The following is a 19,174-nucleotide window of genomic DNA, read 5'->3' on the forward strand; positions in this document are numbered from 1 at the left end:
TGGAATAACACAGATGTAGCGGAGTGACTACAGGGCCTCTCCTCTTTATTTTGTATAGTAGTTTATAAATTCCACCACACAATCAATATTGTTAATAACGACTCCTGTACACCCAGAAATGTACTCCATATTTCAATAAAAAATTACAAGGTACTCGTCATTAATACATTTCTGCACTGACGGCATGTATGGCCTCAATATGAAATAAGTAATTACATGGTCATGTGTAAGAGCCCTCATGTTCTCTAGGTGGCCCACAGTACACGCTGTAATTTCTCTTTTTTAGCTACCGTAATGACGTGACATGCCTTTATATTAAGGACAGAACACAGATATCTTTTAGGTGTCGCTCGAAATTGCATTCGATAGCAGAAACGGATATATTGCTGACGCTCCGCTGCTGAACATATATGACCATGCTACTGAATCAGATCAGAGCTCTCGGACAATGATTCCGCCAAGTAGAGTGAGGCCATGAAGAGGTGTACCACTTTTACTAGCCAAGGACACCCTAACCATAATTGAACTTATGATAATAACGAAGACAGAAACCTGGTACGAGCTCTTCCTCCAAGACAGCGGCACAGTTTGAAACACATCGGTACGTAGTCGTCTCAATGCGTGTTTCTGTACTATTTACACAAACATATATCTACCATACCCCTCTTTACCATAAAGAGGGTCTGTCCGCAGTAATATATATATATATATATATATATATATATATATATATATATATATATATATATATATATATATATATATACACACGTACATACATACATACATACATACATACATACATACATACATACATACATACATACATACATACATACATGTTGCCGTCGCTGAGGAGCCGAGATGTTTCTAGTTTCTAAGCTCGTTAGATGCGTATGGCATTGACAGGCCCAGACTAATATGTAATATGCTGCCGCAATCACTACTTGAAACAAATGTTCTGCGGCACTGAATGTGCTCGGATTTCGCAGCCTTGCTGTGGAATGTGTATGGGTCAGCATGCAATGTATTGCCACATGCAACTCGTCATGCTGAATCCCTTTAAATTTAAAGATAACCCATGGAAATAAATAAAAGCTATTTTTAGCAATAATACTTTATTTCCTAAGTTCGGCATCACAAGGAATTGCGTACTGACAGGCTTAAATTTGACGTAGTGAATCTTCGCTGATGTTCTTGAATAGCGCTTATACCTTTATGTACCAGCGCATATTTCTTTTTTGTACCTAGTTTCGTGTCCTCTGTAAAAGCTGCATATCTTCGTAAATGCACTTATGCATGCGGAATGCTCTTGTTTCGTGCCCTCTGGCCTCCTCCAGAGCAAGCACTGTGGGTTTCCTGAGAAATCAAAAGTACACATCAAAATTTTGAATAATATGGTGTTGTACATCATAAAGTTTAAGGATAGTACTACTTATTAACCTTCTTTTTCAGTAACTATTACACGGCCACCACAATAACGACTGTATATAGGTACACGAATTGGATAGTATCTGCAATATTTATACGCACAATGGTCAGTTTCTTCTTATAGCGAAAAAGTAATAACCACGCCTATTGTACTTAAAAGAAAACACGGCAGTGAATATCGATTATGTTCAGGTATTCATGTGAAACGGTTGCTGTACAGGGTCAGAATTTAAATGCGAGTGAACGAAATATGCTCCCATGTTGAAATGCAAAAAGCAAACTGGCCTTGTGCCAGCCTCAGGCCTCTGGCGCGAGCTCTTCTGCCGTTTCTGGCTGCTCTTTAGTGTCGACAGCGCAAGCGCACCACCACATGTTCCCCCGTATTGACACCATCAATTGAAAACGCATGTAGGATGCAGGAAAAATTTGCGCTAAACTAGAAAAGGACAACACAAAGAAGGAACACTTCAACAGATCGAGCGCACACTGCTAACTGTTTTTATTGAACGTAGATATTAGCCGATGCTCTACGTTCAATAAGAACAGTTGGTAGCGTGCGCTCGATCTGTTGAAGTGTTCCTTTCTTCGTGTTGTCCTTTTCTAGTTTAGCGCAAATTTTTCCTGCATAGTATGAACCAACTAGCCCCTCAAGATGTCCTGATCAGCACGTAGCATCCCCGCTACTGAAAGAAGCCGTCTGTCCAAGATCACAGCAGTGTTGGAAGCAGTTTCAGCTCTGGCGAACAGCTTTGCCTTCCGATGCCGAGCTGGTTCTTGCGTGGGATGTTGGATAAGGGTTTTGCTAGCTTCTCTGTAGCGAGCAATCCAATATTGTGTAGTAGGTAGCGCACGAAGCGCTCTCTGTACAGAATGTACGAAGGGATACGACATTCATTAGCTTACATCGCTTGGATGATCGCATGGTCGGGGAACATTTTGGCCTGAAATTGTTTCCAGATCTTCGTTTCCGCTTTTGTAAGTTCTATTTGGGCTGAGAATATCTGAATAAATTGCACAGAGCATATCCGAATAAATTGCGATGCATTATTGTTCTTACCAACATCTACATTCATTTTGATCATACTATGAAACATAATGTAAAATGATTAGTAGGCACATATAGTGAGAGAATACTTCGCTATGTTATAAAAGTTCTTAACTGTTTCATACTTGCAACTAGTTAGAAATTTGCATAAACTTTTCTAACTCAGCAATACCAAAAAGTAAACTCTAGTATGCGAGAGTGTGCAATCCTTCACACAATACTGGTAAAAGTGCGCAGGTGTTTGAATTATACGACAAATTGAAGTATGAGATTTTTGCCAATACTGCACGAACATTTTAATAAAGCATACAAGCAAGAAGCTGTAATAACACAATCTTCCATTTTGCATTTTCTCAGCGACACAGCTTACGGAACCACTTACACTTCATTCAAAAGTGCCTACGAAACGCTTGACTGTGCACATACGCTTATAAAACATATTAAATCCTCAATATTAAAAAAAAAACATACGTTGCGCTCAATAAAACTACAAGCGTATTGTGTTCCTAGACTTGCCCTTTGTCAGTGGAATTCAGCAAATTCCTTTCGAATTGTTAACGTTGTGGCTAATGAAAGTATTTGCGCGTTTTGCACGCATTTATCTCTATAACTCGGAGTTTCCTCCAAGCAATGCAAGTAACAAGTTCACTTCACCACAGCTTCAGCGCGCCAATAATTTCTCTAAAATTTTGAGGGCACTCTCCATTTTCGGAAAAAAAAAAGACTCGGTGGCATGTTACATTTTGCACCACTTGAAATTCAAAGCCTGATGCGCATTTGTCAATGCATTGTTATGCAACTGGGTGTCAGAATTTGCAAGACATAACGAAACGCACTGTGAGAGATGCGCTTTATCTCAGTCGATTCAATTGTTCTTTCCCCCATGACGATTTCTGCACCGCGCGTGGTGTTGCACGACGTCCTGGATCGGCTACCTACAATTTACTAAGCGACGACGCCAATTGATGACGACATAAGGACGTCACAATTTCCCGCGAACCGTGACGTCATGATGACGGGTAATGTGGCGTCACAACAAAATGTCATCAGCACCGTTGGTTAAGTGTTTTTACATTTCTTTCGCCTGCCAATTTTGCTCAAGGGGCCACTCAACGAGGCCGTTAAGGGACCCTCTAACACTTTTGCACACCTCATTGTTTTAAATGCTTTGCTTCGGGGTTGCGTGGACTGAAGGCTGAAGAAATTACTGCAGCAACAACGGCAGCAATAGGGGCACGCACTCCGAAGATATTAAGCCTAGAACACTCAAAATACAATAAAATGGAGGCCTACACTCAACTCGATTTCGTCGGGGCCAACTGACGACGTTTCATTCACCCTGTGATGTTTGTTGACACACCACTGAAATGAACTGAAAGATCCCACGTGCGGGAAGCTTGCATACAATGTTGCCCGTTCTTTCCAACGTAATGATGACGCCGTTGCGATAATAGGAGACAATAAGGTGCATTAAGAGTGAACTGCAAGTGCGAAACAAGCCATATCGCGAACGCCTCAATCATGTTTTGTAGTTTTAGTCATCTTTCTCGTTACGACCGCTTCTACAGTCAACGCCCTTTCATTTTTTCCCTTCAGTTTCTTCAAACAACGGCGCCTGGAGCGTTCCCAGCGTGCTTCCTCAAACCCCCTAACGTTAGGCGCATTCTTTGCCGGGCGCTGCAGTTTTAAAGCTGAAAAAGTCTAAGATCGTTCGTCTAGTTGGTGTTCAGTGAAAAAAGCATGCTAAAGTAAAACCAGAGATAACTGATATTTATTCTCCAACCAAAGTTACGAAGACACGTAAAAACCCGACGTTTCGGATCCAGCTCGGTTCCTTCTTCAGGGGGGACTGCGGCGGCTTGGCAGCGGCCTCTTTAAGGCACTCTCGCGGCGGGTAACGACCCCACGCATTACCGAGGAGCGTAGCCCACGCGCATACACCGGGGGGAGAGTTCCGAGTGAACGGTTGATATTTTGAGTGGTCCTCTGTATATGCCACGACTCCAGTAGTAACCTCCTCCTCCACTTGGTTTCATTTTCGAGGATGGCGGTTCCGTTGAAGTCTATTCTGTGGTCAAACGTCTCTGCGTGCTCGGCGACGGCGCTGCGTTCTTTGTTGAGTTTACGGACGTCGTTGACGTGTTGCCTAATCCGTTCGGGGAAATTTTTGGTCTCGCCGATGTATGACGAGAGGCAGTCGGCACACGGTATTTTGTAAACGACGCCGGGCGCCCTGTCCTTTGTTGGTCGGTCTTTCGGGCGGGGAAGGAAGCGGCCCAGCGTGCATGAAGGCACGTGCGTGATGTGCACGCCTTCTTTTCTAAAAATCCGAGCCAACGCCTCGCCGGCTCCCTGGACGTATGGGACCGACACGCGTTTTGGAGAGCTGTTCGTCAATGCTGGCTGGGAGTCGCGTAACCTCTTTTTCTCTGCGCGGCGGGCGACGGATCGAATGAAATTTCTGGGATAACCGTTTTTTCTGAGGTCCGCAATTACGCGGGCCTCTTCTTTCCGGCGTTCCGTGTCAGTGGAACATATCTTTTTGGCTCTCTGAAGTAATGTGGACACAACGGAGGCCTTGTGGGTGGAGGGATGGGACGAATCGTATTGAAGGTACCGGCCGGTGTGCGTCGGCTTCCTGTAAACGGAGAACTCCATGTCACTGCCCCTTCTTGCCACCTGGACGTCGAGAAAGGGGAGGGTGCGGTCGCGTTCACACTCTACCGTGAACTGTATGGCTGGGTGAACGGAATTTAGGTGCAGTCTGAAGTTTTCAATTTCAGATGTCTTCACGACACAAAAGCAATCGTCCACGTAGCGAAGAAAGAGCTTGGGTCGCGGGGAGAAGGAGCCAAGTGCTTCCCTTTCTATATGTTCCATGGTCAGGTTTGCCATTGTGACGGAGATGGAGGCTCCCATTGCGGTTCCACTGTTTTGCCTGAAGATTGTTCCTTTGTAGGAAAAATACGTGCTGGACAGGCAGAATTCCAGTAGGCGGCAGAGTTCGTCAATAGTGAGTGGGGTCCTTTGACTCAAGCCATCGTCACCCTCAAGAGCAGCACGGGCACAGGATACAGATAAGGGTACCGGCACATTGGTGAACAAAGATACGACGTCGAACGAGACCAGGCTCTCGTCTTCGTCGATGCTCACCTCTGATGCTAGCTGCACGAAGTGGCTGGAGTCGCGGACATGAGTTGGGGTATTCCGGGTGAGAGGGGCGATGATTCGGTGCAGGAAGCTTGAAAGGGCTCGGCATGGAGAGGAAGTGAAGTCGGCGATCGGTCGGAGGGGGGCGCCAGGCTTGTGAATTTTGGGTAGTCCGTAGAAACGCGGTGCGGAGCCGTTGCGGCAGATTAGACTTAGGTAGAGTGCTTTTAATTGTGGGTGGTGCTTGAAAATTTCGGAGAGTAGCTTGTTTAGCTGAGTCTGAGTTTGCTTCGTCGGATCCTTTTTTAGCTGCGTATATGCGTCACCCTCTAAAAGGGCCGAAATCTTCCGGTCATAGTCCCGGCTGTCCAACACCACCGTTGAGTTGCCCTTGTCAGCGGGGAGGATGACAATGCTCTGATCTTGCCGGAGTTCCCGAAGGGCTTTGCTCTCTTCTGCGGTCAAGTTCTTTTTCCTTTGTGACGGCAATTTCGAAAGGATTCCAATTGATTTTAGTCTAATTTCTTCTCTGGCGCTTGGCCTCACACTCTGGACGGCTTCCTCTACAGCCGCGACGACTTTCGATAAACGGGGCGTCGTTGACACGTTATACCCGTGTCCCTTTGCCAGAACAGAAGTTTCCCGATTAGTGAGTGGGCGGGATGACAAATTGGTGACAAACCTGGGATTTGGGTTGCCTTGAGGCGAACCCCGGTCCAACAGGTGAGAAAGTTTCCTATCCTGCACGGTCCGATGCCTGTCTGCAGACGACGCCGCCACGGAGTCCGCGAATGCGTCGATCGGAGGCATCAATCCAGGGATGCGGTGCTGAAGTTTACGCTTGGCGAAGAACAGGTCTAATTCCTTTTTCCGTAGAGAGGCGTTGATTTCGTGCAGGCGGGCGTTGACCAGCCGTTGTTCTGCTCTCATGACGATTTCCATACCTTAGGGGGTCGAGACAGGGCGTTTCAGGCGTAGGCTTTGAGGAACGACTTTCCTATCTTTGCAGGTGCGATTGAAGTCCAGATGAGTTTTGAAGACTGATATTCCCTCCTTGATGCGTATGTAGCGCTTGACTAGCTGCATGGTATCGCGGCCGAAGTCCTGGCTGATTGAATTGAAGGTAAAAATTAGACAGAAGTCTGTCTGGTTGTGTAAGTAAACTGAGATAACTGATAATTATTCTCCAACCAAAGTTACGAAGACACGTAAAAACCCGACGTTTCGGAACCAGCTCGGTTCCTTCCTCAGGGGGGACTGCGGCGGCTTGGCAGCGGCCTCTTTAAGGCACTCTCGCGGCGGTTAACGACCCCACGCATTACCGAGGAGCGTAGCCCATGCGCATACACCGGGGGGAGAGTTCCGAGTGAACGGTTGATATTTTGAGTGGTCCTCTGTATATGCCACGACTCCAGTAGTAACCTCCTCCTCCACTTGGTTTCACTTTCGAGGATGGCGGTTCCGTTGAAGTCTATTCTGTGGTCAAACGTCTCTGCGTGCTCGGCGACGGCGCTGCGTTCTTTGTTGAGTTTACGGACGTCGTTGACGTGTTGCCTAATCCGTTCGGGGAAGTTTTTGGTCTCACCGATGTATGACGAGGGGCAGTCGGCACACGGTATTTTGTAAACGACGCCGGGCGCCCTGTCCTTTGTTGGTCGGTCTTTCGGGCGGGGAAGGAAGCTGCCCAGCGTGCATGAAGGCACGTGCGCGATGTGCACGCCTTCTTTTCTAAAAATCCGAGCCAACGCCTCGCTGGCTCCCTGGACGTATGGGACCGACACGCGTTTTGGAGAGCTGTTCGTCAATGCTGGCTGGGAGTCGCGTAACCTCTTTTTCTCTGCGCGGCGGGTTACGGATCGAATGAAATTTCTGGGATAACCGTTTTTTCTGAGGTCCGCAATTACGCGGGCCTCTTCTTTCCGGCGTTCCGTGTCAGTGGAACATATCTTTTTGGCTCTCTGAAGTAATGTGGACACAACGGAGGCCTTGTGGGTGGAGGGATGGGACGAATCGTATTGAAGGTACCGGCCGGTGTGCGTCGGCTTCCTGTAAACGGAGAACTCCAAGTCACTGCCCCTTCTTGCCACCTGGACGTCGAGAAAGGGGAGGGTGCTGTCGCGTTCACACTCGACCGTGAACTGTATGGCTGGGTGAACGGAATTTAGGTGCAGTCTGAAGTTTTCAATTTCAGATGTCTTCACGACACAAAAGCCTCGACACCAAGTCTCTCTGTTGCGTCGCGGGCCCGTTGGACTGCCCATAGTTGTGCTTCGAGTCCGGAGCTTAAAATAGCTTCTTCCCATTTTGACGACGTGATGACTTCGCCGCCGTGTGACGCGGGGCACCGCCAGAGCATATGTTCGAGATTAGCGATATCTGCGCATAATGAACATGCATTAGTTGGCTGTATTTCAGGATATATCTTGTGCAATAGCGCGGGGTAAGGGTACGCCCCGACTTGAAGTAGCCTGAGTGTCAGAGCCTGTGGTCTGCTTAATTTTCTGTGTGGTGGAGGGTACCCGCTCCGCCCCAGGTAAAAATGTTTGGTAATTTCGTTATACGAGGTGGGCGGGTCCCGATTCTCCAAAACCTCAGCGCGCCCTCCGGTAGCTACGCGGTCTACTAGTCCTCGCGCAGCTATGTGGGCCGACTCATTGAGATTGGGCGGGGCTCCCTTGATCTGTCCCATGTGAGCTGGGAACCAGACGAGTGTGTGTGGCTCGATGTTCTTGTCCCGGAGGATCCGCAAGGCCGGTTCCGAGATGGTGCCCTTGGCAAATGCTCTAATCGCTGATCTCGAGTCGCTGTAAATCGTGGACCTCTTGTTGTCCAGCAAGGCTAACGCAATCGCAGCTTGCTCCGCTATTTCGGCTGCTGTCGTCCGGACCGTTGTCGAGTTCGTGATTATCCCCTCGTGGTTGATGCTCACTGCCACATACGCCTTCCCCTCGGGATACCGGGCCGCGTCGACGAAGCAAGTCCCCGGCCTGATCGTGAGCCCTTTCTAAAAGAGCTTTTGCCCTGGCCCGTATCCTACCATCGTTATGCTCAGGGTGGACGTTTCGCGGGATGGGGACAACGGTGATTCGTCCTCGCTGTTCACGAGGCAATGCTACAGAAGCGAGACTCGATTTCCGTCGCTGGAGTCCCCAACTCCGGCAGAATGTTCCTACCGGAACGCGTGGTGGACAGCCTGGCGAATTGCGCCCTCTCCTGAGCCTCCGCAATTTCTTCCAGCGTGTTGTGCATTCCGAGATGAAACAGTCACTCCGAGCTTGCGTACATAGGGAGCCCGAGAGCTCTCTTGATGGCCCTCCTGATTAACGTGTTGAGCTTGTCACGCTCCGCTCTCTGCCAGTTGTGCATGGCTGCACAACTGGCAGAGAGCGGAGCGTAAAGTGGCACATCACAAAGGCGTGCACCAGCCTTACGAGATTATCTTCCACAAGTCCCTGTTGCCGGTTAGCAACCCTCCTTATAAGTCTGATGGCATTGTCCGTTTTTCTGGCGAGTCTTGCTACCGTCAGGTTATTGGAGCCGTTCGATTGTATAGTCATACCCAGAACCCAGAGGGAGTCCACCCTGGGGATGATGCAGCCTTCACCTGTTCTAAGAGTGATGATGACGTCCTCTACTGGCTTCCAACCTTTCGGTTTGGGGCCCCTGCGCTTAGGCCTGTACAGCAGGAGTTCCGATTTCCGCGACGAGCACCGAAGACCAGTCGGTTTTAGGTAGTCTTCCGTGACTTCAATAGCTTCCTGTAGCACCGCCTCTATTCGTCCATCGCTGCCTCCAGTACACCATATGGTAATGTCGTCGGCATAGATCGTGTGGTTAATTCCGTCGACTTCGGAAAGTCTTTTAGACAGACCGATCATGGCGAGATTAAAGAGGGTCGGGGGTAAGACTGACCCTTGTGGCGTCCCTCTGAAGCCAAGCCGGACCGGGTCCGAAACTAGGTCGCCCATTTTGAGAATAGCCTCTCTGTCTGTCAGGAATGATTTCGTGTAGTCGTGGAAGCACTTGCCAAGCCCGATACACGAGATCTGACTCAGCACGAAGTAGTGGAGAACGTTGTCAAATGCCCTCTCCAAGTCCAGTCCCAGTATTGCTCTTACGTCCCTTGTGTTGCGATCGATGACTTGGTCTTTGATGAGCTTCATGCCGTCTTGCGTCGAGAGGCGCGGCCTGAAGCCGATCATATTGTGGGGGTAAATGTCGCGGTCCTCCAGGTATCGGGAAACCCTGTTCAGGATGGCATGTTCAGCCACCTTACCCACGCACGACGTGAGCGAGATGGGCCGGAGGTTGTCGAGGCTGGGAGGTTTGCCCGGTTTCGGGATGAGGATAGTGGTGGCCGTCTTCCACATCTCCGGGACTCTACCACTCCTCCACGCCTGGTTGATGGCAACCGACCTGTCCTCCAAGTTTCTCAAGGCCTTGTTCGCGTTCTTATCTGGACCCGGGGCCGACCTGCCGTTTAGGTCGTGCATGGCCTGTCGGATCTCCTCGATTCCTAATTCCGCGTCCAGTTCCGGGTTAGCACCCCCCGCATAGTCAGGGGCGGGAGGTGGCGGGCCGGAGGCGATTGGTAGGTACCTCCCAACCAGTTCTGCCAGTACCTGATTGTCCGAGGATCCTTGCCTAGCTGCATGAAGTATGCGAGTCAGTGTACATCTCTGGTTCGATTTGGTGTTGTTCTCGTTCAGCAGGTGCTTTAGGAGGTTCCAAGGACCTCCCCTCCGCATCTGTCCGTCTACCGAATTGCAAACCTCGTCCCAGTGCTGCTTAGAAAGGACCTTACAGTGTTCCTCAATGCTTCTGTTGACCTCGGCTATCTTCTTGCGAAGCCTGCGATTGAGGCGCTGCCCCTTCCACCGGGTCAGGAGGGACTGTTTGGCCTCGAGAAGATGAGCTAGTCTGCTGTCCATCTTTTCTACGGGGAGGTCCGTGGTGATTTCCTTAGTGGTAGCCTGGATGTCCTCGCCGATCTGCGCCGTCCAGCGTTCAAGGTCGAGCTTCTCCTCGCCCTCAGACCTGTCCTCTCTTAGCTTGCGGAACTTGTCCCAATCGGTCACTCGGAACTTGTGTTGTCTTGTCCGTCCAACCCGCAGGACAGTGGCCAAGAGGTAGTGGTCGCTACCAAAGTCGACGTTGAGGTTAGTCCAATTGACTTCCGCCACGTTCCGGACAAAGGTGAGGTCCGGTGTTGTGTCCCTGCTGGACGAAGTACCACATCTGGTGGGAAACGCAGGGTCCGTTACGAGCATCAGGTCTTGGTTCATCGTTTCCCGCCAGAGGTCCTCCCCTTTGCGAGTGTCGTACGAGTAACCCCAAGTGTGGTGAGGAGCATTAAAGTCACCCGCTATAATAAGGGGGGCTCCTCTGGAGAGTTGTACGGCCTTGGATAGGAGAGTCTTGAAGCGCTGTCTCAAGTCCTTAGGACTGGTGTATACGTTCAGAAGAAAGATGCTCTCTCTGTTAGTGGGTCCTGGGATGATTTCTATCACGACATGCTCGATTTTGCTCGAAGCCATGTTAAGGTCGCGGACGACGTGGGTCAGCTTGTTGCTTATTAGCGCACCAACACCTCTTCCTTCTTTGTTCTTCACGACAGAGCGGTAACAGGGTAGCATGACGTTATCGGTTAGTGTTTCTTGTAAGATTATGACGTGCGGTTTCTCCGAATGTGAACGAATAAATTGCTGCAGAGGGGCCCTCTTGTGAAGGAACCCCCTGCAGTTCCATTGCCACATTATGAATGCACTAGTTTGTGCGGCCATCGTGTTGCTGTTGCGATTACGTCGTTGAATTATCCGTCGCCGGCGGTGGCAGCGCTCTCGGACCCATGACGGGTGCAACGACGTTTTCCAAAAACGACTCTATCTTGCAAAACCTCTGATTGTATCCTTCCTCCGTGGCAAGCATGCTACCCTGGATGCGCGAGACCGTCTCGCTTAGCTGTTTTATGCTCTCGCTGAGTGAAGACAGCATTTCGCGAATCTCCGACCTAGCTCTACCCGAGGCCTTATCCTGCTCGCTAACTATGGCCCTCTTTTTGGCAGGCCTCTCGCATTCTTCGACTACGGGCACCTCCGTTGACTGAATCGATTCCCTGACGACCTGAACCAGCTGGTGGCCTCCTCCACTCCTAATCTCAGATATCTCAGCCATAAGTCTAGCTATCGTGTCTCTCATCTCCTTATTTTCGCGTTCGAGTTGCGCTAGCCTCTCATTATCCCTGTCACACTCTGGCGGTGAACCCCGCGTTACCTTTCCCGCTGCACCTTGACGGACTCGGTCGGCCCATGATCGCTGGCCCCGTGTTGTCGATCCCTGGAGCGCGACCTCCTCGTCTCGAACCGCACCTCTCCTTCTCGGCGCCGGGAACCGGAGCGCCCCCTAGACCGGGATCTGGACCTGGCTGTGTTGCGGGAGCTCCCTCTGGAACGAGAGCGTCCCCTGGACCAGGATCTGTATCCGGCTTTGGTGCGGGAACGTCCCCTAGAGTGGGAGCGCCCTTTAGAGCTAGAGCGCCCCTTGCATTCTTGTGTGAGTGGGCTCCAGGCCATGTCATCACCGCCCTTGCTTCCAGAAGCTTCTGCCGCCTCCTTCCATCTCCGTCTTCTCACAACGTAGGGAATCTGGTACCGTTGCCTACAGATCTTGTCTGCCGTTATGTGCGGACCTCCGCACAACTTGCATTTTGGCGTGCATTGATGGTGATCGTCCGTGTTAGAAGATCCACAACCCCTGCACACCACGTCGTTGGGGCTCGGGCAAACGTCGCCTCGGTGACCAAGCTTGCCACACGCATAGCAATTGTCCACCTGCTTGCGATACAGAAAGCACCGCACTAACACTGGGCCGTAACGCAGTAAAATTACAATGATTTAGAGCGTAGTGGGTTCCTCGCAAGTGCACTTGTATTGGTTGCCAAGGAAGCCCATAAGCGCATGATCCGTTTCCTCGGGGTCTCAGTAAGTTCTTCGCCCCCCCCCCCGTCTCTCTCCCACGTCAACGTATGTTACACAGCATGACGGGAGAGGGAAATAGCGACCGGGCGTCACCTAATGCCAAATTACATAACTGGTGGGCCGTTTAAAGCTTCCAACCCATTACAAAGGGATGAGCCATAATTCTTCATCGTCATCATACATCGCGTCAACAAAGAGCACATAATGCCTTACAGACGTGTAGCTGGTGCCTCGCTTCTCCGCAGAATGAAAAATAAAGACTTAGTAGGTGCTTCCCAACTTCACAAAAATTGTGATTTATGGCGTAGTGGGTACATTTCTAGTGTACTTGTACTGTAGACCCAGGAGAGCTTACAAGGGGCTCTAGAAACGCCGCTCTTCCAGCTTTCGCTGTGACTGTGCTGCGGTTTCAGCGCAGGCCTGGCGTCTTTTTTCTTCCGCTTTATTTTTCTTTCGGGCTTTTATTTATATATGCATAGATATACATATCCGGGACATTATGGCGTCGGCAAATGGCGACGGCAAAAAAAGATCCTAGAGTGCCCATACAATAAAACAATTCGTAAGGTTGTGCGACGTTGCTCAATTCTATATACGGATGCGAATTGGAGAAATATAAACGAGGTTGCATAAGTGGGGATGTACAAATATTCCTCAATTACCTGTGAATGCTGCGGCAGTGCTGTTTCCCTCTGGCAGCTTGTTATCTGCGGAAAAGATAATTGATTACAAATACCTGCCGGTTTGACAACTGACACCTGAAAGATAGCGAAGCCGTACATTGCACCTCACGCCAAGAAGCAGCATTCGAGGTTTGTGTGCTATATTCTCACGTTCTCTTAACTATAAAACTTGATCGCAGGACATTAGGATCGTAGAAAAAGAATTCGTTTTCTAAATGCACCAGTCCTTACATATATGCGTTTTATCATCCGTCTCTGTTTCTCTGTACGTTTTGTTTCTTCTTCCCTTTAACGAGGCTCCAGAGAAACGTAAAACTTCGACAATAATTTTTATTTCACTGCTCTGATTTTGGCCAGTCACTGCTTTTTGTATTGTATATGCTGAGAGGTACTGCAACACGTCGCAGTGTTATCACCAGAGGAGGCATATTCAGGAAGTGGAGTATGGAGAAATTTAAAACGCATGCCATTAACATGAAATATGATTAATGAAAAAAGTTGTTCCACAAGAATCGCTTATTCCGTCAGCGAGAAGTAACTGGTCTTCCCCGGCCTGTAATTCTAGTGATAATTCGAGGAAGAAATGCACACAGAATGGTTACTGCGAGCTGACAAGACGCACTAGAACATACCTCTTGGAGGAAGAGTCGGGTGTTTTCTAAAACACAGAGATTAGGAGCGCATAGACAAAATAACTCGACGGTTTGAAAGGCGTTAATCCACGTATACAAATGTGAGGTGACGCTCAAAAGTTGTGGTGCGCTTGATAGCAGGGCGTAAAAAGCGAACGACTTCGTTTTGAATATACTGAACTTTCCTTCGATTGAAAACACGTGAGGGCTTACTATGTAGCAGCAAAATTATGAGTACCTAAGAAAGGTTCATATGTCTTCAGGCCCGTTTCTCTTGCGGCAACACGTCGGCTGCGGTCCAGGTAACAAATGTTTTCTTTGTAACAGACGTTCTTTTCCCTTTACTGGCCTTGATCGATCGCAGCGGCTAAAGTGGGCCTTACCATAAGAAACAGTATGCAATCTGTTCCAATACTGTTAGGGCTTAGTTATTGATCATCTAGTCACCTGACAGCATTGTGACTTGCTTGCCTTTGCAGGTAAAATCAAGAACCTCGGATCGATTTGTCGAAACGCAAGGGAGCGGAGATTGTGGGCAATGTTAGGTAAAGCGCTTGTTATGTCATTGTTCCCAGTTATTTCATCGGAAGTGTTGTGCAGTTGGCGACGCAGATATCATGATGTCATTATCATCATTTTAATGTTACTGTTGCATACGCGTGCGCCTGTCGTCGCACATATGGTCATCTGACACACTCAACTGCCCGCGTTACACAAACACAATAGCTAAAAATTATCAAACTTCATGTGTCCCAAACATGATATTACTATGAGACACGCCGTATTCGTAGAGTACGCAATGATTTTGACGAGTTGGCATTATTTCTCGCATGCCTAAACGAAAGTGCACGAGTGTTCCCCATTTCGAGATGCACCTATTCTTTCCGGTAATCAAAACAGTTATATTGGGCATAGCAACACCATCATGCAGTTGCTAATATACGACGGTGGTTACAAAGGCATTAGTGCCAATGGGAGTGCTTTGACTAATAAATAACAAATAATGTATAGCCAGCTAATAGCAGTATTCTTCGGCCACTTCATTCGGAGTGTCGGTGACATTTGAGTAATTTTATAACGGCAACGCGCAAAAAAGGAGTAAACGTTCTTCATTCCTATTACTCGTACTGAAACGTTCCGTATGCCATTCCAATTATTCCGTATGTTTCCATACGAATTTTAGGAAATATACAAAAACATATGAAAAATATACTAAAAATATATGGATTCCGTGTGGAAACATTTAATTATTGGAATGGCTTGCGGAACGTTTCAGTGGGACTTCTTGTTTCTTCCCGATTATTCCTGAGAACTCAGAGAAACGATGCCGCCTGGATACTGAAGTTGTCAATAAAATGTTATATTCTGTTGGTACTATGTTCGATTCGAACGTCAACACTTACCTTGCATAGTTGTGGCAACAACAAAGCAGTCATCTTGAGCGAAAAAAATAGTGTAGCGGCCCGATACTGCAGGGTCAATGTTAGAGTAATCTGCAAATGTTAAGGTTCGTAGTTCAGGTTAGGCGGCTATAATGCGGGTCCCACGTAAGAAATGGGATGCGTTTGGCAGTGCAGGCTATGTATTTTATAGAAAAACAGCGTTTAATGTTTACTAATGAACAAATGTATAACGAGCGTCAGAAGTGTGGATTTTACCGCCATAGACCTCCCCGAAAACACGGCCTAGTATACGTACAAGATAAGTAGGCATTATTTTGTTCTTAAAAGGACACTAAAGAGAAACAATGAATTGGTTTAGATTGATAAATTGTGCACGGAGAACTATTGTGTAGTTTATTTCACCACCATAGGTTTATTAATAGACGAGAAAACGAAGTTCAACGTTTCATTTTTAAATTTCGCGCAGAACTTTGTAATTCGTGACGTAAAAGATTTCCAAGAGCATGTAACGTATTTTGGCGCCACTGGCTCTACGAAATTTCCACAAACTCGTTATGTAAAGTCTCTGGCGCCCTCAGAGGACAATGTATTCGATTTAACCGATTAGGAACTACTTAGGCCCAAGCAGGCGCCGTCAAAAATATGTGACGTCACGGCAAATGCTGCGGGAATTCTAAGGTGGCGTCGCCACCTGTATTTCCTTTTTGCGCGTTTTCTCGCTTATTAAGCGTCTTCTCGCAGCGAGCGTGGTGTTTTTGGTATCGTGGAAGACTACTTTACTAATGCGAGAAATATCGTTTTGCTTTTTAGTGTCCCTTTAAGAACCTAAGGTACGTTTTATATGTGAGGCGGAAGAGGGAACTAATACAGGTTGTGCATAAACAGCCATCTTCACGGTGAATTCGAAAGCTCCGCCGCGTGGCCTCGACCGTCTTCGACTGACGCCAGCGCCGCCCAACGTTAGATACTGTAGGTTTGCAGCAGCTAGCGATAGATGCAGCGTGGGTCGATTTCACTGGTACACTTCTCTCTCTCTCTTCTGGCTTAGCGGCGGTTCGAATGCCCTCACCTCGTGGGTCCGTTTTCGACGCATTTGGTCGTGGCTGCTTTCTAAGGCGCGCTTTTGAAATATGTAGCCGTATGTTTGTCTCGGCATTGTGCCATTGCGTGAAACATCTCACGCGCCCAGATAGGCATGCAGGCGCGCGTTCATGGGCGCCCATGAAACGAAGTTCCTTGATTTGTACGACCTGGGAATCGAACGCCTGATTTCCCAGTCCTGGGCGATAGCGGCCGGGTGCTCCACCCACAGTGCTACTGACACGCATCCACGAGTTCTCTTATTGGCGGGGGCGGTGTATTGAAGTACTGCATTATGAGGGTGGTCTCCAAGATTAGCTCAGGAAACGCGGTATTGCTATGACCGCTCTATTTACACAGGGAGAGCGTAATCAGAGAACGCGGCATGGCAGCCATAAGAGCGGTCGATTATTGTCGCCATCTAGCGGAGTGTTAAAGGGTTAACAAAAAAATCACACAGCAGCTGGACGAGAGGGAAACGCGACGCGCTTCGTGTCTCCTCTATCGCTCGGCCATGGTTTCTCACGTGGTGAGCGTGAGCGGGGAACGCCGTGTGACAGCCAGGGAAACGCCGCAGAGCTCTATTTAATATGGATGGACGCTATGAGCGTGGGTTGGCCTAAAGTCGCCGCCTCATGGTGTGTTTAGGCGTTGAAAGAAATGCACTTATATCTTGGAAACACGCCGAATGAGACGGCTGTAGCAACGGCCGTTGCTCCGGCAACGAACGTGTGCTTTGGTGTAGAGTCTGCGTAGGTGCAGCTATAAACACGCGAGTTTTAAGCGCTACACCTTTCCACGTTCACGGTTCAGGCTACGAAATCTGCCTCTCGCGCTCTGGAAGCGCAGTGTGGTATATGCGTGATCGCTCGTTTAGGTTACCCTAATTCTAATACAACGCTTCGAATGAGTGCGTATCGAGTACTAGTTCGCATTATATGCTTGTACATGCAATCTTTCTTCGGGAATAACCATATGCTGTGCCCAGGTGCATGTTAACATGTTAACAACTTCAGCTACCGCCAAGGTTTAATCATGATCATGGGCGTTAGTCGTCTGCATAGAGATGTGCCACTAGGCGTCAACGTGGCTGCATCCATCTCAAACGGTGCTATAGCTGACAAACACCAATAGATATTGCGCGAACTCTCATATATCTGTGTACGAGAAACAAACAGCTCCCTCTGTGAAGACTCTGTGTCATACCGATTGTTATGACGGAGAGACCAGCAATGTCTTTTTTTCTCATTTTCCCTAGCAGCTTTCTGGGAAAAAAACGAGCTTCACAGTTAAGATGGCATGTAATGAAAATGTTCAGGTGTATTGTAACATAGAAGAGTTGGTTCTTTTTTACACCAAGGGAAGGCATTTGCAGACATCCGTGAATGCTCATTTTCAATATGGACATTCCAGCTATTTATCTAGGCGGGAGCAAATGTGTGACTTTATGCGTAAATACCCGCCATGAAAACGTTGCTGACTGCTTGGTTCCAATACATGTTGTTTGGCAAGACTTCCTTAACAATATGGCTGGTATGTTATAATAGTAAAGAAGATGCTTTTGTTACCCATCCTAACAAACCTACCTTTTTTCTTAAATTTGCTGGTTTGCAAAGTATCTGAAACGTAAATAGTAAATTTAATACATTAGAAGGCGACCTCTTTAAATATTTAGACCCTTAAAAAGCAATACTTACGTTTATATGCTTTGACTAATGAGAAGTGGTGGTTTTTCTGATTTCACTTTGAACAAGGTTTTTCTGCAATGTGTATGCAAAAGTAATTATTTAAACTTTTACATTTACATTTATTTTTTATTTACATTATATTTATATTTATGTTAACATTTATATGTTAAATCTATTTATGCGATAATGCTTTATGACATGATGCTAGAAGAAGACTACGATTTATTCACACCTGAAAGCGTGCACAACCAGATTAAAAGAATGCAGTTGGGTTAAAGTCAGCCCATCAACATGGGTCAACAAGCAGTCCCCAGACTTTCCGGATGAAATGTATAATGACCTTGACGTTCACGTGCATGCTGCCAAGCTTCGTTTATTATCGACAAATTGTACTAGAAATCTGCTTATAGCATTAAGAAATTGTCCCACAGCTCGAACTGTTTCTCTTGTCACTACTTAGCTTGGTTCTCGCGAAACGTTGTGGTGTTGCATATTGTAGTGGATGAAGTGGCCTCTTTCCTTTACAAGGCCTATTTATCTCGGGAACATAAAAAATGAGGCTAGAAGTAATATTGTTAATTTTAATTTGTAGGAAACTGTTCAAATATATCTATATATTTCACTCTGTATACTCATTTGTGGATATCGTGCCTATAGGAACGATATCCACAAATGAGTATACAGAGTCAAATCGTGATGTTGCTGTACAGACAATAATTTAAAACCTACTTCATGGTAAGTGAGTATTTTCGGCAATGATGTTTGTTATAATAAATTTTGTTTCGGATGTATAAGAATCATGGCAATCAGAAACTTTTAATATTTACCTAAATGTGCCGTTGGTAGTCTGGTAATCCACTTTTGTAGCAGCATAAGCAACCGATGCTTCGTCTTGCGTAGCTCATAACAGAAATTTACATCGGTTGGTGGGAAACTTTGACAAATGTGATCAACTTGTACCGTTTATAATGCGAGAGCACAACAACCTGGCTTCAGCTATGCTTTGAAGTTAGAACTTCAGTTATGCATTGAAGTTATGCTTAATAAGGATACAATGAACAGTATTGCAGCGCACGATTGCTTCT

At 47.5% G+C, this 19,174-nt stretch overlaps 2 long non-coding RNA genes across 2 annotated transcripts in view; both read right to left on the reverse strand.

Moving 5' to 3' along the window:
* Positions 1 to 1,113: 1,113 nt before the first annotated feature.
* On the reverse strand, positions 1,114 to 18,014 carry LOC125759200 (uncharacterized). Its single transcript, XR_007416731.1, has 4 exons — positions 17,988 to 18,014; positions 15,322 to 15,411; positions 13,266 to 13,310; positions 1,114 to 1,359 (listed from the first exon to the last, which is right to left on the reverse strand). It is a non-coding gene; the product is annotated as an uncharacterized LOC125759200 (long non-coding RNA).
* A 101-nt stretch (positions 18,015 to 18,115) lies between these two features.
* Positions 18,116 to 19,174, reverse strand: part of LOC119399566 (uncharacterized) — a 39,668-nt gene continuing 38,609 nt past the window's right edge. Inside the window, exon 5 of the long non-coding RNA XR_005184895.2 lies at positions 18,116 to 18,161. This is a non-coding gene — a long non-coding RNA (uncharacterized LOC119399566). The remainder of the gene's footprint in view (positions 18,162 to 19,174) is intronic.

This window comes from Rhipicephalus sanguineus, chromosome 7 (assembly GCF_013339695.2).
Source record: "Rhipicephalus sanguineus isolate Rsan-2018 chromosome 7, BIME_Rsan_1.4, whole genome shotgun sequence".
Lineage (NCBI taxonomy): Eukaryota > Metazoa > Arthropoda > Arachnida > Ixodida > Ixodidae > Rhipicephalus > Rhipicephalus sanguineus.